The sequence below is a fragment of the Artibeus jamaicensis genome, unplaced genomic scaffold, assembly GCF_021234435.1.
Source record: "Artibeus jamaicensis isolate MK-2021 breed Jamaican fruit bat unplaced genomic scaffold, CSHL_Jam_final contig_944, whole genome shotgun sequence".
In the NCBI taxonomy this organism is placed as follows: domain Eukaryota; kingdom Metazoa; phylum Chordata; class Mammalia; order Chiroptera; family Phyllostomidae; genus Artibeus; species Artibeus jamaicensis.
The window spans coordinates 846,482-873,156 of NW_026522020.1; the positions used below are offsets into that span (position 1 = coordinate 846,482).

Consider the following 26,675-nt stretch of genomic DNA (forward strand, 5'->3'; position numbering starts at 1 on the left):
AAATTTAAAACTATTTCGAACAATGAAAGCATCTTTGAAATAGAGAACTTTCCAGGGCGACTGCTTTAGAGTTCTGTTTGGATTCTAAGGTGAGAAAATGGGTCGTTAAGGGAGATGTTCGCTCAGGCCTCTGCACTGGGAGGTGGAGACACCGAGACAGACCTGGGACCAGAACCGGCTCCCGAGGCCCCAGGGCTTTTCCTGGCCTGTTTGTGTTTCTGTTGACATCTGCGTGTCTAAGGGCGTGTCCTCCCTGCATCCTGCACACGCCAGCTCTAGGTGTGTCCCCGCGGGCTCAGCAGTGGGTGTTTCTCCACCGCGGGGAAATTCCAGGGGCAGATCCTGCCTCCACTGCAGTGAGACAGTGTTTCCTTGGGAGGGAACCAGCTCTCAGAGCCCAGGGCCAACCAGTTTCCACTCCTGGTGCTGCGAGGGGGAGGAAGGAGGGAGCAGGGAGGAGGCTGGGGGAAGGAAAAGGAGGAAGGCGGAAGGCGGAGCTCTCCTCAGAGAGAGCCCCCTGCAAGGGAGCCGCCCCAGGGCCCATAGTCCTGGGCGCCCTGAAACCTTCAGACACAGTTTAAATTTAGACCTTCTATTCCCGGCTGTGCAGCTCGGCCTCACCCTGTAGGCGGGCAGCCTGCCACTCACCCCAGACACAACTCCTCCTGGATCCCGGGGGACCTGGGGGTAGAATGTGGATCAGTTTTTCTCCCAGGGGTAAATTGTGCCCTAAAAATTGTTCTGTGTGGCTGTGGAACTGTGATAGAGAGAGGTCTGGAAGAAAGACCAAAGCAGGGAAAATCCACCACCCTAACTCACTTTTCCAAACCGGGGACCTCCCCTCCATACCCGCACACCCTGAAATGCACCCTCCCGCAGGCTCCGGGCGCCACTGCAGCAACTGCGATGGGACCCATGCAGCCCATTCACTGAACTTCATTATCCAGTGGAAACTCAGACAGGAGGCTGGTTATGTGGTGGGGAGGGTGCTGTGGAGGGCGTGTGCCAGAGGGGAGGGGAGGGGGCTGGGAAGCTGGGCGAAAAGGTGAAGGGATGAAGAACTAGAACTGGTGGTCACAACATAGTCCGGGGACGTCAAGTACGGCAGAGGAAATGACACTGTACTAATGATGTCAGTGCTGGGTGGGCACTGGGAATATCAGGGGGACCACTTTGTAAATTAGATCATTGTCTAACCACTATGCTCTACACCTGAAACTAATACTAAATAATACTGAATGTAAGCTGTAGTTGAAAAATAAAATTTAAAAAGAGGTTAAAATGAAAAGGGAAAGAAAATGCTCTGGGGACGTGCAGGCAGAACATCAACACACCATAACCCTAATAATTCTGTGGAAAGGAAGGCCCGGGAGATCAGGACCTTGGTGGGGCCCGCTGCCACAGCCCCCACCAAGAGCTGGGAGAGAGGTCGGCTGTATTAACTGAACACCCACTATGTGCCAGGGACTATACCCAGTGCTTTAAATGCATCATCGAATCTTATCCTCACACTGCTGAGTCACATTTTTCTGTGAACTCCCATGTATGTCTGTGAATAAAACATCCATCTTTTCTCTGGCTCATCTGCATTTTGCCAGGTAATTTGCAGGCCCCCAAGTACTGCCCTTAAGAGGGTGGAGAGAAAGGTCCTCCCCCGCAGTCTGGAGGGAGAAGCACTAGTGGTGCCACCCTCCAGGTGGGAGGGGACCTGACCAGTTGGTGGTGGTCAGGACGGATGTGCTGTTTTTCTCTCTACCTGGTCACTGTGCATCCGAGGACACTGTAATTCTGCAACTGTGTCTCTTTTACACGAAGCGAACATGTACTGGAAACTGCTCCCTTAGCCTCGTCAACATGCTTCCAGCTGAAGGAAGGGCCCCACCAGGAAGGGCCATGGCCCAAGCAGTGGCTTGGCTGGCCTTAGAGGGCAGGTGGGGGTGCTTACTCTGGGGAATGCACCATGGTCCACAGTGCTGCCCTGTGCTCTGTGGGCCACAGGGGATCCCTGTGGGCAGGACTGACTCACATTAAACACACCCATCAAGCACCGATGTAAAAACCAGAATGTTCTCTTCGTATTTTACAGAGGAGCCTGTCTGGCCAACCAGATACTCATGTTGGCGGGACAGTCTCTATCCTGGTGTGTGAGTCTGCAAGGAAACTACACTAGTGGGAGGGTTGCTGGGTGGGCCCAGCCTTCATTGGTGTATCTCGGTGGCCCAAAGTGATAAAGGGTTGGAGTTCCTTGACAAGAAAGCCCCTATTGGCCCTGTAGATTGTTAGGACAAAGCACATGTCCTTCAGCTCAAAGCTAAATAATGATAAACTTGGAACTGCTCTGAGTGGGGGTAGAGGGAAGCCTGCCTACCCAGCCCGCCCAGGGCGCTGCAGGAGCAGTCTTAGCGTTCTTCTTCTTCTTTTCTTTTTCAAAATAAAGATTTTATTTATTTATTTTAGAGACACAGGAAGAGAGGGAGAAAGAGAGAGAGGGAGAGAAACATCGATACAGGAGAGATACATCGGTTGCCTCTCACATGCCCCCAGCCAGAAACCTGGCCCGGAACCTGTCTCTGGCCAACCTGTCTCTGACACCCCTGCCCAAAATTCTACCAAGTAGTCATTTTTTGGATTAAGGTACTATAGTTCTGTGAGGCCCCTTCTGAAATGCAAATCCACCTAAAGAGGAATGTGGAAGTGCCTAACCCAGTATCCCTGCAATTTTGGAGGTGAGTGAATCCAAGAGTTATCCTGAAATTTCTGGCTACGTCTGGATGCTCCTGTTTCCCCTGAGAGGCATTCTTTTTCAACAAATTGCTTGGAAATGACCAGAGAAATAAATATAAGGAACAGTAGGAGGGTGAGGTTATTTATATGTAGATAAGGAGCAATTTCCAAGACATTGGAAACATTTCCTGTTACATTAAAAAAGCTAGGTGTAGACCAGGTGCCTAATATCTTGGTGTTTAAGTAACAAAGGCGGTGCTCCGGGGCACCCTCGGTTTGGCTCTGAATGCAGTGCGCAGCTCCGGAAGGACAGAGACTGGTCAAGTTTGAGGCTGAGGGACAGGGAGGGAGAGAACTTTCTCACCATGTTCTCTTTTCAACTTTTCAGTGCGGTTCCACATGCTCATTTATCAATCCAAGGGAAAATTTGTTTTCCTGCTCCAAAAATCCACTCAACTTGTTGTCCTCAGAGAGAGGGCACCTCAGACACTAAGCTGATAAGAACAGATACTACATTTGATCTGGGCCAAAAGGCTGATAACAATTTGTTTTTAAAAATGCATTTGGTCTGATAAGAAACTGCAGATGTTCCGCCTTTAGCTCAACCCAGTTCTGTGCTCTGCCACCGCCCTGCTCCTGGGTCCTCGTCACGGGCTGGGCAGAACCGCACGGCCATGGCCTGGGGACAGAAGGACTCTGGCAGAGGAGCAGGTGCCCGTGGGAGTGGTACATGGGGTCCTCTGGCAAGAGTCTACAACGCTATCGATATCTTCGTTTACACCCCATAATGGCCAGAAGGAATAGAAGGACCACAGCCTCGACCCCGGCAGTGGTGCCAGCCACGCATGGCACACGAGGAGAGGGCTGGCAGGGCAGCAGGGAAGGTTCAGGTGCCCTGGGCAGACCTGGCAGGCTCGTGCACCCTCTCTGTGCCACAGGCCCCTCTGGAGTCTGGGGAGGCCTCTGGACTCTTTTCAGAGTGAGGTTTTATTTTATTTTTAAAAATACTTGTTGATTTGACAGAGAGAGACAGGAAGGTCGATGTTCTGTTCCACTCACTCGTGCGTGCACTGCTTGGTTCTCGTGTGTGCCCGGACAGGAGATCCTACCCGCAACCTTGGTGCGTGGGGACGATGCTCTAGTCAACTGGCTGCCCAGCCTGGGCTCTCGGGGTGAGGTTTCAAATGCATGCAGCAAAATACCCAGGATTTCAAAGGAAGCAAATTACACTGAAACACAATTGCCGTGGACGATTGGTAACTCTTTTTAGTGAATTAAATCAGGACCAGGTCTGGCAGCAGGCCTGATAATGACTGATTCTGAAATCATGGTGAGTAACAGAAAGCAGAGTTTGCCACCCCAAAATACGCCTTTTAGGATACTGATTATTTTAAGATATTATTTTCAAGAAACAGGAAGAACCTTTGACCTCCCCCCATCTGCCTGAAAGAGTTTAGACGGAGGACCTGCTCCGGGAAGGAGCTCTCATCACAGGTAACTACAGTTTAATGGGAACTCGTGTGGCAGACGGGGAGGGGCCTCACAAGGTCCCTCTGACCGAAGTCCTCCTGGTGTCCCCTTGTTAAAGACGGCCCAGCAAACATTTGATTACCAAGCATTTGCTTTTCTATCTCCATGTGAATTGCTTTCTACCTTTCGAAGTCCCAAACCGCACCCCCAACCCCTGTTTCTTCTTGGCTCAGGGGGCTTGTAAGCCCTGACTGCTAGATTTGTCCTAGGGTCTCACATTCCTATGGAACCCCGTATGTACATAAGTAACAAACCTGGACATTTTCTCCTGTTAATCTGTCTCACGTCAATTTGAACCATTAGACAAGCCAGAATCATATGCCTTCTATAGAGGCACAGAAAAAAATTCTTTTTCCTCCTCAACAGGAGCATAAATGAGATTTAAAATATCTGCCACAACTGAGGTGTGACACGAAGACAGTTGTGACTTCTGTTGGTAACTAAGTCCCAGGAACCACCTATGACAACACTGTGGTGTGAAGCCTATGCACACGGCAGAAGGAAATGTTAGACTTCGCTGAAAGACTGGGGAAGACAGACGTCAATTCTTCCCATCCAAGTTCACCAACCCCTCGAACCTTAACTGCAGGCAAAGAATCTACGGAGTGAATGTTCGAAGCGGCAGCGGCACCGGGCTGGGTAGAAAATACGGATTTCTAGGCCGTCTCCCCAAACCAGCGTTTACTTTTCCCACTCCCCATGTGTCAGAGACCTGCAGCGGGAGCAGGGGCAGGGGTCGCAGGGAGACCTGGGTGCTGGCCCGGAGGAAGGTTTTTCACAGGAAGGGAGAGGAGGTGTTTGGAAAACACGGGCTGTCCTGTTATGCAGGTGAGTGTCTCAGGTAAAAAGGTATCTCTGGTAACAGCTCTCTTCCGAGTGTGGGCTCCCTTTCCCACGTGAGTTTAGACAGATGAGCTTCTCCTGAACCTGCTGGGTTTTGATGGCCTTTAGCTCAAATGATTCTCATACCAAAGTGACATATTTTGGGGGGGGGGTAAATTCTGTGCCCCTTCAGGTCCTACATATCAGGTGTGCCTCCCCTATCTGTGGAACAAACCAGTTCGTCAGGAATTGAAAAATGGGGATCAGTGTTGTAAGAGGTACATGGAGAACCATACTCTTCTATTTTTTTGTGTGTGTTGAAAATTTACTTAAATTAAAAAAAAATTAAAGCGGCTTGTTGTCAAGGTTATGATCCGAAAAGTACATGTATTGAAAAAGTCCATAGTTCATCATCACAAACATGTGGAAGTCTGCCGAACTACAAAGCTCTAAATGCTCAAGTGTAGAAACCACCATTTCAATTCATTCCCTCTGAGTCAGACCTGATTGTAATCTCCAGTTTTAGGAAGTACCCATGCAGCCACTGGAAGATTCTAGAATAAAGGTCAGTGTGCTCACTAAGAAGTCAACAGGGGCTCTGCATCTGCTGGCCTTTTTCTTCCTCTGCAGTGACAACTGGACCTTGACCAGGCACTCCTCTGAGCCCTTTAAATATATTTAGTTCATTTACTCATCAATCCTAGAGAATTACTGCCTCATAAGTGGGGAGTATTGCTGTCCCCATTTATGAGAGGACAATATGAAGGGTAAAGAGAGCGACCTGCCCGATTACACAGACCGTGATGGCAGAGCCAGGTCGCCCGTGGGCATTGGAAGCACAGAGCTTCTCACACCGTGGCCAGACCCCAGGCACACTCCACTCACAGGGATGAGACTCTGTCGGAGTCTGAGACACGCACACAGTGGCATGTTATTCAGCCACAAAAAGGAATGGAAAACCAATACAGGCTACGACCTTGAACCTGGCAGCGTGGCTCGGTCGGTGGCAGCGTTGTCCTGTACATCAAAAGGTTACAGGTTCAATTCTTAGTCTGGACACATACCTAGGCTGTGGGTTCCACTCACAGTTGGGGTGCATATGGGAGGCAACTGATGGATGTTTCTCTCTCACATTGACATTTCTCTCTCTCTGAAAGTCAATAAAGACAGAGCCTCAGATGAGGATTAAAAAACATGCGAAGTTTCCTGTGGATTCCATTCATAACAACATACTATGGAGTCCAGAATAAGCAAATCTGCAGGGACAGAAAACAGTGGAGCTGGGGAGAGGGGCGGATGAGGAGTGACTGCTGCCGAGTTCTAAGTTTCTCTTGGGGGTGCTAGAATGTTCTGGAATTCGTGCTGATGGTGGCTCAATTTTGTGAATATGTGAAAAACTATTGAGTTACATACTTTTAAAGGGGTAAATCTTATATTACATGAGTTACATCTCAAAAAATGGTCTTTTGAGGATTATCCAAAATCTGGCCTAATGAGAATATTTGATTTTAGTAAACCAAAGCTAGTGAAGACCAGCAGCATATGCCACCTGCAAATATGCCCCTTTGGCATGAGGATGATTTTGAGCTGAAGGCAACTGAGAAGCAGGTATGAGAAAAGCACCCTGCCCTCCTCCTATTTGCCCAAAAACAGGACATAAATTTACAGAAGTTTCCTTCCTTCCCTCTCTGCCAGGAAGGACAGAAGTGAATTACCAGAGACTAAGCCCTGTCAGCCTGGAGGTGGCACCAGAGAAAGCTGCGTAACAAGCCGTTGGAAACGAGCCCTTCCCTGCATTACTTGCCCCGTACGCTTACCCTCCCGTGATCTGCCGCCCTCTTGTCTAGTCACTTCTCTGAGAAGGCACTGTTCTTTTGTTAAGATACTATATCGGGGGAACTAAAACGCCCAGAATTTATTAATAAAAAATGTATATTTATTCTTAAATGTTTAAATTTCAGTCACCTTCAAATTACTCTCCATTTGATGCAATTCACATATCAAGATGTTTTTACCACTGTTCAGAACAGTTTTTATACTTGTTAATTTTGATGCCTTTTAGTTCTTCTGCTGTTTTTGGTTTCACCCTTGTTCTTCTGCTGTTTTTGGTTTCACCCTTGTTCCCCTTGGAGGATTTTGTTCATCTGGGGAAACAAAAAAATGTCGCTCGGGTGAGAGATCATGTGAACAGGGATGGCTGGGACATGGGGGTCGTGCTGTTTTTGGTCAAAAACTGCTAAAGATTCAGCGCTGTGTGGGTAGGTGTGCTCGTAAATCACCCATCATGAAATGGGCAAACACATTGAAGGAGTCTTCAAAAAAATAAAATAAAATAAAAGGATCTCCGGCTGGTGTAGCTTAGTGGATTGAGCTTGGGCCTGCAAACCAAAGGATCATGGTTCGACTCCCAGTCAGGGCACATGCCTGGGTTGCAGGCCAGTTCCCAGCAGGGGACGCACAAGAGGCAACCATACGTTGATATTTCTCTCCCTCCTTCCCTTCCCTTCTAAAAATAAATAAATAAATAAATAAATAAATAAATAAATAAATAAATAAATAATCTTTGAAGAAAAATTCACGGAAGCAGAACGCAGCCTCTCACGCCACCAGCTGGTACACTGACACAGACGGGTTGCGAGAACACTCACCTGGTGCGGGAAGCCTGCACTACATACAGGAGGCCTGCCCTCCAGAGGATAATTCTGGGTCTTTTGGGGAGGGTCCTCCCTTGCATTGAGCCCAAATTCTAACCACCCCTTTGAGTTACTCATCACTGGGTGCTCCCACATGTAATTCACACTTTAATGAACAGTTCTGTTTCTTTGTCTCTTAGTAATCTGTCTTTTGTTAGTTTAATTTATAGGGACCCAATCAGAGAACCCTGAACGGGGAATTTTTTTTCTTCTCCTCCTACACTCCTAGAGAAACCTCCATGGTGGGGCTCCTTTCCGTATCTCAACTCCTGTCTCTTTTGCCACTGAGGTCCCATGCCCAAACTTTTTGGACTTCAGTTTCTCAACTTTGATGTAGCTTTTCCCTCTTCAGAGTCTGAGAGAATGCTGGGCTTAGCCAAAGCGTCACCACCTCCGTCCGGGAAGCCTCCCTGATCTTCGGCCTAAGTCAAGGCCACTGCCACCTTGTGTAGTACCCCACCATCCGACATTCATCAGCCTGGTCATTTCCTCAGCGTCTGGCGTCCTGAGGAAGCTCTAGGCTCTCTGAGGGCAGGGATGGACTGTTTCACTCACTCTCTATCCCGCCACCGGCATCCAAACAGAAGCGGCACTTACAGATCCGCTGAACAGAGCACACAGGGCCCTGTGGCTTCCAGGGGGCCCTGCAGCTCTGGGAGGGCAGGGCTCCTTCCCTCTCCAGGTCCCAATGGACATCCAGGCCTAGCCTTCAGGCCCTTTCAAAGATGGGAGGGCCCCCTGCATGCGTCCAGTTCACACAAGCCCCTTACTCTGCTCCAGATCATGGCTGGGCCTGATGTATGGAGTAAGCACGTGACTTGTTTTCTGAAGTAAATCCCAAAACTGCTCTTTCCTTGATTAAAAGTTGTGAGCAGTCCTGGGTGTTGTTTGGGGTATAAGTGGGCACACAGTTGTGATCTGAAAGGGGCTGTATTGATGTTTTTTAAGGCAACCAGCTGCCGGCTCTGCTAGTTTGGAAATGTAGACCAGCAACTTGGGTGGGGTAGGGGTGGGGGTGGAGAAAAGGGGCCACACACCAAACCTGACATGCTCCGGAGAAGCTGGTGTGGCAAGCCTTACAGACTCAGGGACTGAAGGAAGCACAAAGGATAGTCTGAAACTAAAACTTTCTGACTAAAAGCAGGTAGTGGCAGGTAGTCCTGTCCTCGGGGTATCTTGCCAGACAAAGGTCAAGCTTAACTGAACCTGCCCATTGTCTTCTTACATCCACGTTACAAACCTTTGGAACAGACCTTCAGGGTAATTTCCTTTATTCGGACCCCTTGGGGCACACCCACCACAGACGAGCCAAAATGCCCCTCATTGTTCTGGTGTTAATTGTTAACTGCTAATTACTCTTACCCACCAATGTAAAAGAAGTCTATTTTGGTTTACTCTTTATCCAATCCCAGAGGTTTCTCGGCTTTGCTTTCTCCCGCCTCCCTAATCTATCACCAATGGATTTCAAGTAACCTCCTCTGCCTCCTCCCTCGACAGTTATGTATAACATGAGGTGTAAAAGTGCCATTTTTCTGGAGTATTTTTTCAGTCCCCTGAGATCTTGTTTCCTGTTAGTTGTTGTCAGTTTAGCTCAAATAAACTGATAAGAATTCCCTACAGGTTTGAATCTGAGGTTGACAAGCCAAAAACAATTGCTGACACTTATTTATAGAGCACCTACTATGGTCTGCAGTCCTGCACTTTACAAAAATCACCCTCAAACTCCCCACCTCCTGCCAGGACATTTTTTTTTTTTTTTACCCACAATTTACAGATGAGAAGACAGGATGAGAAGTTAAGTAACTTGACAAAGCCACAAGCTAGTAAGTGTTCAAGGACGTTCTTTTATAACATTTAGGAAAAGGCAATTATCTAGAAAGTTTGTCACAGTTGCTAGAACTTCTTTGCTTATTAGGAATTTGTGATTCAATAAACAAATGGAACAGGGTCTCAGTGTGTGAGATCTGAAGTCATATTCTGGTTTCATTTCTTACATTTTCCACTTCTAAAAATTAAAAGCACTTGTTTTTCCACCCTGGCAAGGTAGCTCAGTTGGTTAGAGCAGCATCCCAGTATGCCAAAGTTGTGGGTTTGATCCTCAGTCAGGGCACATGCAAGAATCAAGCAACAAATGCATAAACAGTAACAAGTCAGTGTTTTTCTCTCACTCTAAAAATCAGCAACCTTAAAAAATTAAATAAAAATAAAAGCACTCAATTTTTCCTCATTAATGAAGTAATAATAAAATAGGTGACTACTTGGTAAAGAAAAAAACCAAATTCATATTGCAATAAAATAATCAAAGGACAGATAATTTAATAAGTAAACTAAAAATGGATAAAAAGTTTTGATAAACAGATGAAGTCTTAAAGGATTAAGAAGGGGAGTGAGGGCCCTGGCTGGGTAGTTCAGTTGGTTAGCACATCATGCCAGTACTTCAGAGTTGTGGGTTCAATCCTTGGTCAGGACACGCACAAGAAGCAACCAATGAATGCATGGATGGGTGGAACAACAAAAAAAAGTTCCTATTTCTCTCTCTCAATCTCCCTCTTTCTCCCTAAAACCCACAAACTAATTTTTTTTTTTTAAAGAATGAGGGTGAGGGATGGGCTGGCTGCATACCCCTCTCCTGTTTAGAACCGATGCTCTTTCGTCGCACAAAAGAAAAGGACCTACCATTTGTCAGCTAGGCTTTGGGATCCCCATCTCGTTAAAGTTTAAACTTCAAAAACCAAGCAAGCATGGACATAATTACAGATCCCAGGGAAGCCAAGGACTTGGAGACTGAGGTTGCTAGGCAGGCGCCTCAGCTTGGATGAAGCACCCCTGCTCAACTGTTAATGGATGAACTTGGCCCAGAAATATCCCTAAATCTCAGCCGCTTCACCTGTGCATGTGAGGAACCATTCCTGCCCTGCCCACTCTACCTCGAACTGACTCGACCCTGATCTGCGAAAATGCGCTCCTCAGAGGCCCAAACGAGCTTAGGAAACTGAAGGCGGTAATAGCCCGAGAATGTGCTACAGTAGGGGAAAAAGAAAAAAGGGAGAGGCAGGCGGCGGCTCTTCCTCCCAACCCCCAGGAGGGATGGCGGGAGTCACGAGGACTCTCCGGGATCACTAGAGGCCACCCCGAAAGCAGAGGGCGCCCCCAGCAGTCGCTCTCGGCACGAGCCACGCGGCCGGGAACCGCGCTTCCGGGCGGCTCCGCGCCCGCGGGCTCGTCGGTCCGCGCGACCGCAGCCCTCCCGGTTCCCCAGCAACGCCCCAGGTTACGGCAGTAGCGTGAACCAAACTCCGTCCCGCACAGAAGACGCCGGCTGCAGCCAGGCCGGCTTAACAGTGGTTGTCTGGGAAAGTCGTTTTGTTCCCCCCGTTTTCTTACTTTCCTGTACTTCTTACTATTTTTGTGTACTAAACCTTTTGGGACTTCAGTTTCTCCATCTGTACCTGGTTATAAAAATTAAAGCACTTTTAAAAGGGCCTGGCATATAAGTATTCAGGGAACGTCAGTTGTTTCTTGCCGAACTGTCTACCAAGAACATGTATGAAAAAAAATGTTTTATTGCCTTTTAACGAACGACTCTTTAGTGAAGGGAAAAAACACCCACTTCTTTTTACCTCACCCGTCTCCTAAATCCACATTCCCAATTTGAAGTACCAAGTTGCAAGACGTAATGGTAAATTTGCGGAGTCTGCATTTTCTTTACAAAATCTCTGGAAATCACATTAAAAAACTTTCTAAAGAGCTGCGTCACTCTGCTTCCCAAGCGCTCACGAAGGAAGAACTTCGGTAGAAGACCTCCGGCTTTCGCGGAGGTAGAGTCCTTCGCTTCGTAGGAAAAAAATCCGCCATCAGGGTGCGCGAGGGAAAATGGAGGGATCGGGCTCTCCGGCCGCCCTATCCGCCCCGCCCCACCTCACCCCACCCACCCAAGCCCGCGAGGCAGTTACGGCGGTTGAAGAAGGGCGAGGGGAGGGGAAAGAGCGCCGCTCCACGCCCCACCCCACGCCGCAGCGCGTGGTTCCGGCGTGCCCGGCTCCAGCCCCAGGACTCCGGGCCAGACTGCTCCAGGCCGCTAGCCGCTCCGCAGCCGCTGGCCGCACTCCGCGCTTTCCCTCCAGCCCTTTGTGTCCTGGCGCGCTTCGAGGGAGGGGGGCGGGGAACGCGGGAACGCGCGCCGCGTCGTGCGCCTGCGCGGGGAGGCAGGGGGCGCTCCCGGCCGGAGTCTGGAGTGGGCGCTGTTTCGGGCCACCCCGCCCTAGCCCCGCCCCTCGGCCGCCATTTCGTGCTGCGGCGCGCAGGGCCTCAGCGTGATGGACGTCCGGAAGCCCAGACAACAAAGGCCCGAGCGCAGAGGCTGAGTGACTGCAGGTCTTTCCGTTGCCCGAGGAAGGAAGATGGCGCCCAGAGAGTGCAGCTATGCCCGAGTATGGCGGGAAATTGGCGCCTCTACTTTCTCAGAATGGGCCTGCAACTTTGCACACGCTCTAATATATCCAAATTCGTGTCAGTATCTGGTTATGCACGAATCCGAGGACTTATTCGTATTTCTGTGTGCATGACCTCGAGGATGTTCTTACACTTGAGAGTGTGCACGCTCATGTTTGCAGTGCTTGGCTTATGCAAGTCTGGTGTGCATGGGCGCATGTTTGCACGAATTTACGATGTGCACAGATACATGTATTCACGAATCTGGTGTATCAAGGCACTAACCTGTGCCTACCTGGGGATGTGCGCCGACCTGGATTACAAGCTCTGCCTTCCCAAGTCTGGGGCACCTGCGAAAACCATCCCGTTTATGGCTTGTTTTGGAGTTATTCGCTCTAGCTGAGTTTATGTGCAAAGCATAACCATCAGCCCATTATCCTGGGCTATTCTTACCCTTGCTTCTATCCTTTCCTCCTGCTCACTGGACGCCTGCTGTGGCCCCAACTTTGCACTGGGTGCAAAGGTGACCCTCCATGGGTGAGGGAACAGACCAAGAACATTGCAGTTAAGGACATCATGATGCAGCTGTGAAGAAGGAGTCTGGCCAATAAAGGTCAAGGAAAGCTTCCTGGAGAAAGCTATGAGCCAAGGCCAGTGTAGGTGGCCTCAGAGAGATTCAGGCCTCAGAGAGAATCAGGGATCAAGCCTGAGAACTTGGTTCTAGAAGGCATTTAAACAGGAGGTGCCACCAAATTCACATTTGTGGGAGGACAAGGGTTGAAGCAGAGGGAGCAGGTGAGGAGGAGGAAGGCATGTAGGGAAAGGAGGCCTGTTCTGTGGGGCCTATGGGGCAAAAGATCTTGGGGAACAGGTTTAGGGGGAAGTGGCCTCCTGAGGGAGGGAAGGGGGAGGAAAAGCTGGATAGGAAACTGTGGTTGGTCCAGCTGTTTACACCTTGGGCTGCTTCTGGTTTTTCTGTGTGGGGCACACTCCTCTCCCCTGGAGAGGGACACAGACTCAAGCCCTAGCACTGCCCTTTGCCAGCTGGGTGCCTGGGCAACCACCTAACATCAGCAGGGGTGGAGGGAGATGTTGCTGGGGCAGAACAGCCAGGGCATGGAGTTAGCATTTGAGCTAGACTGGCTTTAGAAGTTCCTTTGTCTGGCTTGCCTTCCCCTTCCATCAAAACCTCATCTGGCCCTGGCTGATGTAGCTCAGTGGATTGAGTCCCAGCCTGTGAACCAAGGGGTTCCGGGTAGGGTCCTGGGTTGGATCCTGGTCAGGACACATGCCTGAGTTGGGGGCCAGGTCCCCGGTAGGGGGCGTGCAAGAGGCAACCACACATTGATGTTTCTCTCTCCCCCCCCCAAATATAAATAAATAAAATCTAAAAAAAAAACCACCCTTCTCATCTGTGTCCTTTTCATCTCATTTATGGATACCCTCTTGTTAAACTAGCCCCTTCTAAGTACATTTTAAGGGCATAAAATTTACCTCTGCATTCCCATTGAGACGGCTCTACAATGTCCCCAATATATTGCCAATGAACCTCTATCTGAATACGTCTCATGATGGAGAACTGTCCACTTCACAGGTCAGTCTTACGAACTTAGGATGTAAAGTTTATCTTATTTGACTCAGGTCTTTGCAGTCTGAAATGAAGGCTTTTACAAATTTCTGTCACCGAAAGATACTTTCTGAGCACATGCTTTGTGTTAGTCTTGGGAGGTAGCATCCAGACAGAGTTCCCGCCTCTAGGAGTTTTTAGAACCCAATTGTAAGACACCAGGGTCCAAGAGCAGAAAATAGCTTCTCCATACTTGATACCATGGTGCTGAAAGTTGATGCACTGCCTTGAATTAAAACTGTAGGGCCTCTGGGGGTGGGACTGGATTGGGTGCATGGCCCCCTGCCCACATGGGGTGTGACCTTTGTCAAGCACAGCCTAGCTCTCCTCCATCCTTTCCACAGCGGCCCCAGGCCTGGGCACGTCCGCAGTCCGTGCTCCTGGGGCTGGTGGAGCTGAGCCTCCTACTGGGAAGCACCAGCCGCTTTCTGCAGAAAGGACTGTGGGCACGGAGGATGCCCAGAGCTGTCCTTAGGGGTGAGGGATCCTGTGGATGAGCCTGTCAGCAGCCACTTCTGGGCAGCCCTGCCTGCCTGGGAGGTGGGGCTTTGGGGGTAAGTAGCCACCCCGTTCTTCCTGTGTCACTCTGGAGCTTCCCAGGAAACAGCCTGAGATTAATCTAAGTCCAGTCTGCGTGACCTGGAAGCTGGGGAGGTGGTCCCACTTTCCCTGCTGCCAAACAGGCGCAGTTGTGCTGGATCACTGCTGTGCTTGTCGCCCTTTCCCAAAGGCCTGGGATCACGGTGACATCACCCTCAAGGACCCTTTCCTGGAGTCTGTGCCCCGAGCTGAGCAGGGGGACAGAGCTGCCCCCTCTGACTTCAGCACTGGGTTTGGGGTCCCTGCCCAGGGACTACCTGGTGGGGAATTTCTCTGGCTCCCAAGAGTAAACCGCAGGGAGGTAGAAGTCCTCACCCTGAGGCAGCTTCTTCCCTCCAAAGAGTTACAGTTAAAAGAGGAGGGGTACCTGGAGAAATGAGACTGTTTGCTGAAGAATAAATGCCACCTTGTGCCTGCTGATTTCCTGCAGAGTCTGCGGGCTTGTTCAGGGCCTGTGTAAATAATTTAATGGAAAACTCCAGAAGACGGGAAGCCCACGTGAGCCTGACCTTGCCTGCCGCCAGCAGGCAGGTTATAAAATGTTTCCTCTCTGAGCAGTGGCTGGAGAAGGTCAGGATACTTCAGTCACAACCCGGAGAAATGAGAGGTTGCTCTGGGCCTGGAGGAGGACAGCTGGGCCGGCAGGACTTCTTTAGGGAGACCGGGTCTCCACGGTCCTGGCCTTAGACTCCAGAACACAGTGCCCCTGGGCCAGCAAAGCCAGGGTCCAGGCTGTCCCAGAAGTGTCCTGCCCGCCCCCCACATGGCAACTGGGCCGTGGAAGGGGGGGCAGGAGGGGAGCAGTTTGCTGGGGGTAAGGGCGGGGAGGTTTCCGGCTGGCTCCTGCCAAGCCGGGCAGGATGTCCCCCTCACGCAGCAAGACAGAAGGACTTCGGAGCTCGACCCCTGCCCACCCACTTCCCAGCCCAACCCAGCCCCCCCTTCCCTGCTTTCCCTGCCTTCCACCAGGCTCAGGGCGGTTGCTCCTGGGTCCAACCGCCCCAGTCTGGCCAGTCAGGGAGGAGGGCGGAGGGAGGAGGGAGGAGGGAGGAGGGGTAGAGCGAGAGAGCAGAGCCACTGCCCAGGCGGTGCTCGCTTCCGAAGCACAAACATTTCCTTATGTGGTGGCTCTGAGGGCCCAGGGCTGGGGCGGCGCCCTAGGGGCTGTTGGACACGCCCTGGGTGAAGGGGCCACCCTGGCTCACCCAGGCAGGGCTGCTGCCCAGTGGGTCTCAGCCTCATCACGTGGACTAGACAAAAAGTCCCCCTGCCCTGTTCTTTGTACCCTGGAGTGTGTCCCACGGGCCCACAGGAGGAAGTGGCCATTGCTTCTCAGCCAGACCTTCTCTCTCCCCAGTTTCCCCAGCATTTGTGGGAAAGTGTCTCTGAGATCTGAGGCTCAGGCAGAGACCTCAGGCCTGGGCGGGGTAGGGGAGGGGGGGTGGGCTGCCTGGGCTCCCACGGCCCCTCAGGGGCCCTTTCCAAGGATGCAGCGCCTCGGTTTGCCTTGGAGCTATATTTGGCTATGGGGAGAACAGGATGACTCAGTGAGGAGGGACAGCCCCGGTGGGGAGTGGACGGAGCTACGCTCTGGAAAGGCGGCTCTTTGCTGTTCCAGGCCAGCTTCAGGCCCTAGCCCCTCGAGAGTGCTGGACAAGAAAAGGCCGACCAGGCTATGGTGGGGGGCTGCCTTTCAGGGCTCCAGCACCTCTGGGTGCCAGGCAGTGGTGACCTGTGCAGATGTCAGAGCTTCCCAGAGACTGATTAGTGCATCCCCTGCCTTGACACCTGCCTCTCGAGGCTCTGGAGTATCCGCTCTGACCCCCTGAACTATATCCTAAACTTGGGGGGCCAATATCTCACTTCTCCAATATTATAGCCTTTTAGCAGAAGTTAATACTGATAGGGCAGGTTCCCTATGGGATACTTCTAAGTGGGGCTGTTAGCAAGATATTTGCTCACCCGGGTGAATCTCCTAATTGCTTTCATTTCAGGGAGTATCATGTGAGGCTGCATCTTAGAGAGAATTCCTGCCTGGGAGGCCGACGAATGCAGCAGCAGCCCCACCAGCAGCAGGAGAAGAAACTCCCTGTGCCTGGCCCCTGGTCCTTCCCACCAGCTTCCTGGTGGCGCCCATTCCTTCTTCTATGGCCCTGGCTCCCCGGCTCCCTGGGGTCTGCTTCTGAGCCACAGGACACCTGTCCAAGCCGCCTTCCCCTGTCACTGCCCTTACTACCTAGCACGGAAAACCACACCCAGCCTCAGCGACCCCCTGGGCTCCCGGCACAGGTGCCCCATCCCAGCTCAGAGGGGAGCAGACAGGACCGGAGCCCCGCAGTCAGACCACTCCTCTGTAAGACGCCTGGGCCGGGGAGCCCAGGATCCTGTCGGCAAAATGGCAGTGGTTGTCCTTGTCCAGTGCCCTAAAACATCAGTGGGTAGACTGTCCAGTTTTAAGATTTCGTGTTTCACACTGGGGAGAAGTCCCCAAGGAACCGGAAGCAGGGGGGTAGGGGAGTGGACCCTCGAAAGCACGAGGCAGTCTGCGACCTGTACACTGACAGGCCTGGGGTCCGTGTCGGAGTCAGAGCCAGTCCCGGCGGCATCCCATGCACCCCTGCCGCCGAGAGCAGAACTCTCTTCTCCTGCACGATTCCTGGGTTGCTCCAAGTGGCGGGGACTCACTGTGGGGATGTGCTGTGTCTTATACGGAATAGAAATCCGCCTCCTTGGGCATCCATCCTCACAGGCCCTGGTCTGCGAGCCCTGTTCTCTGAAGGCAGGGTCCCACCGAGTCCCGCTGCCTCCCCACAGCGGTGTTCAGCGAAGGTGGGGCTGGGATGAGTAACGAAGCAACGTTAAACGTTTGCCAAAGTGCCACCTCAAAGCTGTCAGCTCTGGGCCAGACTACACCAGCTTTTCCCACAATCCCACAGGTGACATGGTGTCCTGAACACTCTCCATCCTTCCCACCTGGACGCGGCACCCGGGTGGCACTGTTTCTTCCGAGCAGTGGCCCCGGAGCACACTGCAGTCCCGGATGTGCCTGGCCCGGCCCGGGAGCGGAGCAGGGCACCGTCCCTGCTGCCTGCTCTGTGCTGTCTTCCCCTCGGCCTGGCCCTGCCCAGCCTTATTTTTAGCATCCTGCTGTGGCTGCAGCTCTAAGCCCCAGGCTGGTCCTTTGTGTGGCGCAGCTGTGACTGTAACTGTCACAGTTCTCACAAAGAGAAGGGCTCCTCGCAGCATGTGGCAGTGGTGCCTTGCCTTGGGATGGGTCCCAGCTGGCCTCACAGGGGGCCAGGCTGGGGAGTGGGCAGACCCAGTCCTCCGAGGGGACTCCTGTTCACGGGGCCAGGACTCTGGCCGTGGGCAAAGGAGATGCTAGAGTGTGCCCTTTGCTCAGGAAGCAAAACCTGCCTTTGTGGCTCTCCCCAAAGCCCAAGCTAAGAGCTGCAACTGGGTAATCAGGTGCCTGACCATCTTGGGGCCCCGGTGCTCCCAGATGCTGTGGCTCAGCCTTACCCTCTGAACACCGGACAGGCTTGGGGCAGCTGTGAACACACAGCTGCAGGTTAATGTGTTTGTTGACTGACTTCTGGGTGGGTAAGGGGTGGGGAGTGATCCCAGGGGTGTCCGCACCCTGGATACCTGCTTCTTCTGTCCCCTCTGCAGCTTGGGGCCAGGGCAGACCCGCCCCTCTGGCCCTCAGTGTGTGGGCCTGATGCAGTGTGGCGAGGAGGTGCTGGCACTGAAGCTGCCTCAGGCAGACCAGGAGTCTGGAGGGGACCAGGCCTGGCCTGCAGCCCAAAGGCAGGTGGGGAGTGAAGTCCTCAAAGTGCCCCCAGGAAGGACGGAGGGGCTCTGCCCAGAGGGCTGTGCCGCACCGAGTGGTCCCCCTCTAGATTGACATCGTCAGCCAAGGAGGGGATAGGCATGCTTCCAGGTCACAGCACCTGATGGTTCGGGGGACACAAGGTGGGGAGAGGCAGGACCCTTGCTCCCACTGAGTCCCACTGCAGATCATTGTGACACAGAGGAAACCCCGGAAACCAGCGAGGCCAGTGCAGGGCACCGAAAAGAAGATAAAATTCGCCTGAGGCCGAGAGGAAAAGAGGGCGTGGAGAGGCCCCGGGGGGCTCCAATGTGCCAAGGAGAGCAAGAGCCCACGCCCAGACCCCACGGTCCCGTCCCTCGCCCTCCACTGTGGTGACGCTGAGTGGGGGCAGGTGCCTCCCTCCCTGACACTGGTGGGGATCTGAAGACATGCTCAGGCCCAGACCCTTGGGTGCTGTCCCAGGGCGTGGAGACCCTAAGAGAGCTTCCTGGAGGTCCGCACCACCCGTCTAAGGCAGAAGGCAGGCTGCACGTGTAGGAAAAGGACGCTGGACGGGTTTTTAGGGCCAGCGCTGAGGTCCAGCTCTAACCCGAGCTGGCTGGACGGCCTCGGGCAGACCCCGGTTCTGCTGGCCATCGTTGTCATTTTCAGAGTGTGGGCCATTGAGTGGTCCCTGAGTGGGAAGGAGCAGGGAGGAGAAGGCCCAGGCCAGAGCCTGAATGTGAAATGCAAATGAGAACCCAAAATGTAAATCAGTCAAAGTTTGTTCCTTTTCTTCTGACAAGGCCCAGCGTGACCCAGATGTCACCTCAAAATTGCTTGTGACCTGGTTGCCTGAGTATCCTCACAGAGAGGCGTGGTCCACGCACCTGGGGGCCCAGGGGCACTGGCCTGCTGGGGCCGGGGCCCAGCTGCAAGCCAGCCTCTGCGGCCCGAGCCCAGGCCCTGGTGCCCCTGTCCAATGCAGTGCACAGCATTCTGCCCCTTCCGCTTGTCACTTGTGTCCTGTGTCAGAAACAGACTATCGGAGAAGTCTGTCCCCCGGGCTCAGAGCAGAATGTCTCTCACTCTGGGGCTGAGTGGGCCCTGCAGGTCTGGGGACGGACGTGGCAAAGACCTCTGGGGGGCACCCACTGTATCAAGAGCAGCTGTGGCTTTCAGTGCGGGAGGGTCTCTGTAGGCCACGCCCCGAGGTTTTTTCTGGTATGAATACCTTGGGGTGAGAGGGGGCCAAACTTGGGACCCTGGCTCATAGGACACCAGGCACTCAGAGGGTGCCGGGCAGGGTGGCATCGGCACTGGGGGGGGGGGCACTGTCGCCTGAGGCTGCAGGCCAGGCAGCAGCTGGGCCACTGGGGCCCTGGGGAGACCCAGATGTTGTCTCTTTTCAGCTCGTTGCTCCCCAAAGTGGAGGGGGGTGGCTGGAGAGGCCACAAAGAGGAGCCAAGGGGCCCCCAGGGCTTACTGAGGAGCAGTCAAGGAGGGAGAGTGCAGGACATCTGTTCCCCAGGCTGCAGGCTGCAGAGACTAGACTGGGCCCTGGGGCGGGACTTCACAGCACCAGCGTTCGGCCTCTAGGGAGCCCTGGTGGGGGGCCGGGTGGATTGAGGAAGAGGTGGGTTCTAAGACCCCTGCACAGAGTGAGTCCCAGTCAGACCCTGGGATTTGTTGTGGGGACATGAAAGCAGGGTAAGCCCCCAATGGCAGGCAGAGCATCCACCCCCCAGTTCCTTCTGTCCCCCTGACTGCTGGAGGTTCCGGATGAGGCAAGGCGCCCCCATTTTACTGGAACTTTTGTTTTTCGCCCAAATCAATGAGCCTCACGTCTTGAGGGTCCTTAGAATCCCCCTGAAGAGCTGGGTAAGGAAGAAAGAGGAACGGGGCTGGGGGTACGGACCTGTGAGGCCATCTCTGGGTACTGTCCCCCCAAGGCCTGAGCCAGCTGGAAGCCCTTCCCACCCCTTCTTCCACCCCTCCCTCTCCCTCCTCTCCAAGTTCCAAGAAAAGAGAGCCCCTCCCCTCAGGGCAGCCTACTTCCTGCCTCGGTCACCTGCAAACAGCTCGGATCCCTGTTCCAAATGAGGAAGCAGCGTGGCTTGGGCACTGTGGTGGCTGCCACCCACCCTGGGTCCAGGGCCCGAACTCCACATCGCTCCGAAATGTTGTGTCCTTCCCATCAACACTGAAGCCACCAAGTCCCCTGAGCACCCCCTCCCCCTTGGCTCCCTTTCATCACAGCCACCCTCTTGAGAGAGATGTCCCATCTCCACTTCCTCCTCCCAGCTCATTCCTCTGCGCATGGGCCTGAAACTGCTCAAAGGGCAGTCTCGGCAGCACTGGGCCCAGCTCCCAGCCTCTCCAGCCCTTCCTTTCCTCCCTGCAGGTCCTTCTGTCTGCCTGGGTCTCTGTGCTGGAATTCTCTCTCCCAGAGTGGCAGAGGGTAGGGGAGAGGTTGGCGCGAGGGTACTAGCATCAGATGCCCTGGGTTCAAAGAGGCCTCCCTGCCTACCAGCTGGGTGGCTGCGGGCAAGTTCCTTCACACTCTGCGCTTCAGTTTCTTCTGCTGTAAAGAGGGGCCACCTCCCCGGCTGTGAAGATTTAGAAGAACATGCCCTCTGGTAGCCTGGCTGTCACAGGGCAGTCGCTTCCCAGAGGAGCCAGAGGGGGCCCGGTTCCGAGCCCTGCCTGGTGGGCCCTGGCACTGCTGCTCTCTGACAGCGATGGGTCAGATAACCAAGGCCAAGGGCCCCAGGGTGCTGCAGGCAGTTGGGCTGATGGGAGAAGTTACAATACACACTCTCCCACACCCCGTGGTCACTCTTCCTGAACACATTTTGAGGGGCTTGGTCAATTGTAAGGAATACCATGTTTCTGTCCTCTGCTACCAGTGCCCCCAAGGATATCCACCCGCCCCCCACCCCTGCCCAACAGCGCACCCCACCATGGGCATCTTCATCCAGAACTAGAGGCCCCTGGGGCATAAAGAGTGGAGGCTGGCAACTGATGGGTTAACTCCTAGCCTGGCTCCCAAAAGGGACTGCTTCTTAAGGCACCTCCCCCTCCACTTCTGGCCTTTCTCTGGTCCCCAGAGCAGTTAGCACCCCTCCCCTCTTCAGAGTCCCCCTCTACTCTCTCTGATTGAAGGGGACAGAGGGCTCCCCCAGGTGGCCAAACATGCCAAGGCCAGAAGCTGGGGAGTCTGCAAGGACCTGCTTCAAACCTTTCTCCCTTTCCGCCTCATGAATCTATCTGCCCGGTCAGACCAGGGGATCCAGTGTGGGGTTCGTAAAATCAGGTCACCTGCGTGGGCATTCATGTCTGCATGCAAGGGGCGACGTGTGCAGCCCGGTGCTGCACAGTGCTCTGCGCCAGGCTGCGGGGAATTGCTGGCAACGGTGCTGAATGCTGGTGGAGGGAGGACAGTCTGCAGGGCCTGGCCTGACACTGCCTGTGTCATGGGTCACAGGACATAGAGACATGGGGACAAGGAAGCGCAGCGCAGAGGCCCAGCTAGAAGCCAACGACACACCAGCACCAGTAATCACCACCATCTATCATGTGTCTTCTGTGTGCCTGTCACCCTGTCCCAGGCTTTCCAGTCTTTGTTTACTTCTCACAGCAATGTAGGAAAGAGGCAGTATTATAGTCCCCATTTAGCAGATGAGGAAACTGAGGCTCAGTGAAATTAAATCCCTTGTCTAAAATCACACAGCTAGGTGAGCCTGAATTTGAACTCAAACATGTCTGACTCTAAATCCCTTCCTCTTTCGCAAGCCTGCCAAAGCACAGGAAGATGATTCGGCACTATAATGAGGAGAGACACGAGCACACGCATACAATGCCCATGAATGAAGATCCTTCCTGCCCCAGGAGCACACGTGGGAGGTGCTCTGCAGAAGCCAGTGGGATGATGGCTGGACAGTTACAGGCACCAGGAACACACATGTGTGAAAGAAAGGGAGAGGCAAACCAGCGGCCCTCCAAGGTGCACATCCAGGCCCCGACACCCGCTGATGCATACAGATTGGGTGTTAGTTCTACAACACGGATACCTGGACCAGCACCAAGTTCCAGCAATGGGCTCCAGCTCGCCTTCGGCTCGTAGGCCGAGGCCCTGCTTTCTCAACCCAGATGAGTTCTAGTGACAGCCACACACACGCAGAGACACGTGGCCTCGACCACACTTTCCCCACCATGCACATCTGAAGGCAACCTGCCTCCCACCTTGTGTTCTGCACAGAAACAGTTGAACCCTGGGCATCGTGAGTGCACAGCCCAGCTCACACAGATGAGTACACACACACAACTCTCAGAAGAGACAGAAGTCCGAGCTGGCTGGGGAGCTGAAAATCCCTGCAGCCCCCTAGACACGTGGGGACTAAGTCCTGGGTTCAGTGTCTGACCTCAGGGAGAAGTCTTGCCCTTGAAATTATAGTGTCCAGGCTTCAAATAATAATGCAGCGCCATCTAATTTCAATTTGGTATATGCAGAATTCTTTCTTTTCTAATGTCACATCCTGAGTGAAACGTGCAATAACAATTACCGCCTGGGGGAAAAGAAAAAGAATGTCTCTCACTTTCCCAGGAAGGGCCTGGGATTGTCTTCACCGGAGGGTGCATTTTAAAGGTTGGACCAAGGCCTGGAATGCCCATGGTGGCCACCAGGGGGCGCGTGAGCATCGAATAATCCCTCCAGCCCAGCTTCTTCCCCCAAAACCTCATCCATTCATTCCTCAGTCTGTATTAAATCCCCAATCTGTGCCAGGTGATAGGACACAGAAAGGCCAGAAGGCTGGGGAGGGGACAAGAGCGGTGGTTAGGACAGGTGAAGAGGCAGGTACCAACGCTTCAGAGAGACTGGAGGTTAGTTGGGAGAAGGTGTTGGTAGGATGGGCTGGGTCAAGAGTACCATCTAGAATGTACTGATCACCAGATGTGTCCAAGCTCTTCTAGATTTTGATATGAATTAACTCATTTAATCATAACTGTATGCACTAGGTACTCGCTCATATTATTCTACTTTTATTGTGGGTATTGTGGGTGCACAGTAAAGCAGGCATAACGAGTTATTTACTTCAGAGTTGTAAGGATTAAATGGATCCATGATGATGTGCAAAGCACTCAGAACACTGCCCAGTCATTATCATCACCCCCTTGCTACGGGTGGGGAAATCAAGGCACAATAAGCAGCAGCGGCCTCAGGATGTAACAGCCAGCAGGCTGGTTCCGGGGTGTGGGCCTAACCCGGTTACTAGACACTCTGACAGATCCGATCAGCGGGCAGCGGGGAGCCCCTGAAGAACTTTAGCTGGAAGGGACAAAACCTAGTTTGCGTTTCATGCTGTCACCGCAGTACAGCTGTGACCAGGATGGCAGTGGAAGGGTACAGAAGACAGATCAGAAAGACATTGAGAAAGCAGTGTGGAGGGTCTTGGTGCTCAATTTCATGCCAGAGCTGGGGAAGGGAGGAGACAGAAAACCCGTTGATGGTGAAGCCAGTGAGAAGGTAGGGGCCCGTGGGGAGTCAGAGGTGAGAAATCTGAGGGCCTCCAACCTGCCCTCTGGCCTTCACATGGGAGATGGCTTCAGCTCCACACCCCAGGGCTGAAGGTAAAGGGAAAGCAGCCCCTGGTTCCTCTGCCTGCCTGTCTTTCCTGGAGAACCTGGTGTGGTATGAGGGCCAGGAACCCTAAGCTCAGCCCTCTGTTCAGGGCCTGCAGGGCTCTGGGCTCCATGGGGATGGCACTGCACCAGTCTCTCCTGTTCTGACTGACACCCTGGCCCTTGCCCACCAGGGCAGGACCTGGGCGGGAGTCCTACCCACCCTTCTCTGGCTGTCCCCAGCACTGGGACAGAGCGATAATATCCCCTCCCCTCCCACACCCCCCATGGAGGCTTCAGTCTCATAAAACCTCATCTTCAGGATCACTTTTAACCCTCACAGCTACCTGGCAGTGGGCCCTTATGATCTCAGTTTCACAGCTGAAGGAGTAACCTTTGGGGTAAGGGCTTGCTCTGGGTCACACAGCTTGTGCCTGGACCAGCCCTCTGCCAGGACTTTGCTGCAAATCATGGGCTCTTACCCACTCCACTTCCAGCACATCAGACCCTTGGTGGCCATCTTGGGGAGATGGAGGCAGCTGTGCTCTGCAACGTGTCTCTACAGAGCTGAGAATGGGGCTGAGAGAAGGGCATGGTTTGGAGTCACCAGGGCACTTGGGCAGAACCAGGGTCTGTCCCAGCTAAGGGAACCAAGAGAGAAGGGGAACCAGCTGGGTGGGGCAAGGTCCTCCTAGAAGGGTGGGGGTGGGGTGGGACATGCCTGAGCAGGCTAGTGGGGACAAAGAGGGCGCAGCACACCTGGCAGCCCAGCAGCTGAACCCGCCAGCCCAGATTCAAAGCTGAGCTGAGGCTGTGATTGGAGGTCCGGGTCCCTTGCTCCACCCCTTTCCTCTCACCTCCCAGGCCGCTGGGAAAGAGGGATGGAGTTGAGAAGGGTCCTCACTCATCATAAATCCTTAAGCACCAGCGGTGGCTTGGCTGGCAGAGAATTCAGTTAACTCCCTCGCTGCCCAAGCCCTGCAGGGGCCCTGTCTGGCGTTCTAGCGTAGCTATCGGCCGGCCCCAGTGACTCCGCAAGATGAGAGGCTTGAGTGGCCCGGGCCTCAGATCATCCAACCGCACTTACTCTGGGATGTCCTTCAGCCCGAGCCCTCCTCCGCTCGTTACACCTTCAGCCAGTCCCCTCTGAGTGTCCACTGTTCTCTGACCCCTCTCCCAGTCTAGCCACGAGGCCCTGGCCAGGTTCCCGGAAGGGGCCCTAGGTCCGTTGCATTTGGGCGCCCTGGCTCTCTCTTGCCCGGGGATCCTGCCATTCGGGTCTTCCTGCCGGGGCTCTGGGGCACCCCACGAGCAGCTGGGCCCGGAGCGGCGGTGGGGGGATTTGGGTGCACAGGTCACCCGGCTCCACAGCGGGCTAGGCGAGGGGGGCTGGGCAGGAACCCGACTCCGGCCTGCGCCCCGCCCCGGGGGCAGATGGCGGGGGCGCGGGCTGGTCCTGGGCCGCCGTTTCGGGCTCGGGTTTCGGCCGTGAGGGGCGGGGCAGGCTCAAGGGGCTCCGCTGAGGTCGCAGCCAATCGTCGCCAGGCCTGGACTTCTAGCCGCCAATCACAGCCCGGCTCTGTTGCCCCGGACCCACCACGTCCTTTGTTCCCTGTCACCCTGACGGTCCGCGGCGCTGCTCCCACGGCCCAGGTCCCCTCCTCGGGTCCTGTGACTTCCGGCCCGTACTGACCGGGTTGTGTGCTAGAGATCCTGTACTTGGTGTGTGCACGCGCGAGTGTGCAGGGCCGCCCCTCCCCGTCCCAGGGCTCTCGCGGCCCGCCGCCAGGCACAGGCCTGCCCTTGGCCTTGCATACTGGAGCGCCCGCCCCGGCCTCAGGGACCCCGGAGGACCTAGCCAAAGCCCCAAAAAAGCTCTTTTAAGAGGCTGAACTTTGAGCACCAGGACCCGGGCAGTGGCCCAGCTCAGGCCCCACCTTTCCTTCCTGGGCCGCGGTTTTCCTCCCTCTCTGGCGCTTCCTCGCCTTTGCTCAGGCTCTTTCCCGGCCATCTGCCTTGCGGATATATCCACCTAGTGAACCCGCGTTTTTCCTTACAGACCTACCTTGGGGGTTGTATTCTCTGCGAAGCCCTTGCGGGTCACAGGGACCTTCTGCCTCAGGTGTTCCCCCACCGCCACTCACCTGGCACGTGGTTTCTCTGGGCTGGGTTTGGGCGTGTCGGCAGGGAAGGGAGGCCCTGAGGGACTCGGTCACCCCAGCTCCTGGCAGAGCGTGAGGCTCCATCACCGTCTACTCCAGGGACAGCCACAAGCCCTCAGCCCAGACACTCTGGCTGACACACAGCACCTTCAGGCCTAAACTCGGTTGCACCTGAGACAGGCTGTTGTCCCAGGCCCATTACAGGATTAAAAGAGCTAAAACCTGTGGAGGATAGAGTGCGTGCCTGGTAAGGAGCCACGTGCCCACACAGGCCAGGGCCCCTGCCTCTTCCAAATTCACAAAACCCGTGGACAGTCCTCTCGCTGTCCCTCCCACTCCTTGCAGTCCCCTCCCTTGACCTCTGAGCCTGCTCAGGATGTCATCCTCAGCCCCTTCTTTCTGTATTCCCTCCACTTTCCATGAGCTCACCTACTCCCAGACCTCCTATGCCCCGCCCCCACCTGACTCCCAAACCCCCTGGGGACTGCAGCCCAAACACCCCTCCAGTATCTCATACCCAGTGTGTCTCAAGCTCAAGGTCCTCATCCTGCCGCTCCAGCTTCTGTACCTGTAAAGGACTTGCATCCTCACCATTGCCCAAGCCAAAACCTGGGCGTCATTCTCATGCCCCTTACTGTCCACCCACAATG

The 26,675-nt window shown here is 54.0% G+C and overlaps 1 long non-coding RNA gene and 1 pseudogene across 2 annotated transcripts; both read right to left on the minus strand.

Moving 5' to 3' along the window:
* Positions 1–3,146: 3,146 nt before the first annotated feature.
* LOC119054335 (uncharacterized) lies at positions 3,147–3,269 on the minus strand (annotated as a pseudogene).
* Positions 3,270–22,882: 19,613 nt separating this feature from the next.
* Positions 22,883–25,991, minus strand: LOC128625846 (uncharacterized). Of its 2 annotated transcripts, none has more exons than XR_008389678.1 (3): positions 25,929–25,991; positions 24,346–24,442; positions 22,883–23,717 (listed from the first exon to the last, which is right to left on the minus strand). It is a non-coding gene; the product is annotated as an uncharacterized LOC128625846 (long non-coding RNA). The 2 variants fall into 2 exon arrangements; XR_008389677.1 differs by lacking the exon at positions 25,929–25,991 and adding an exon at positions 24,951–25,314.
* Between the last annotated feature and the right edge of the window lie 684 nt (positions 25,992–26,675).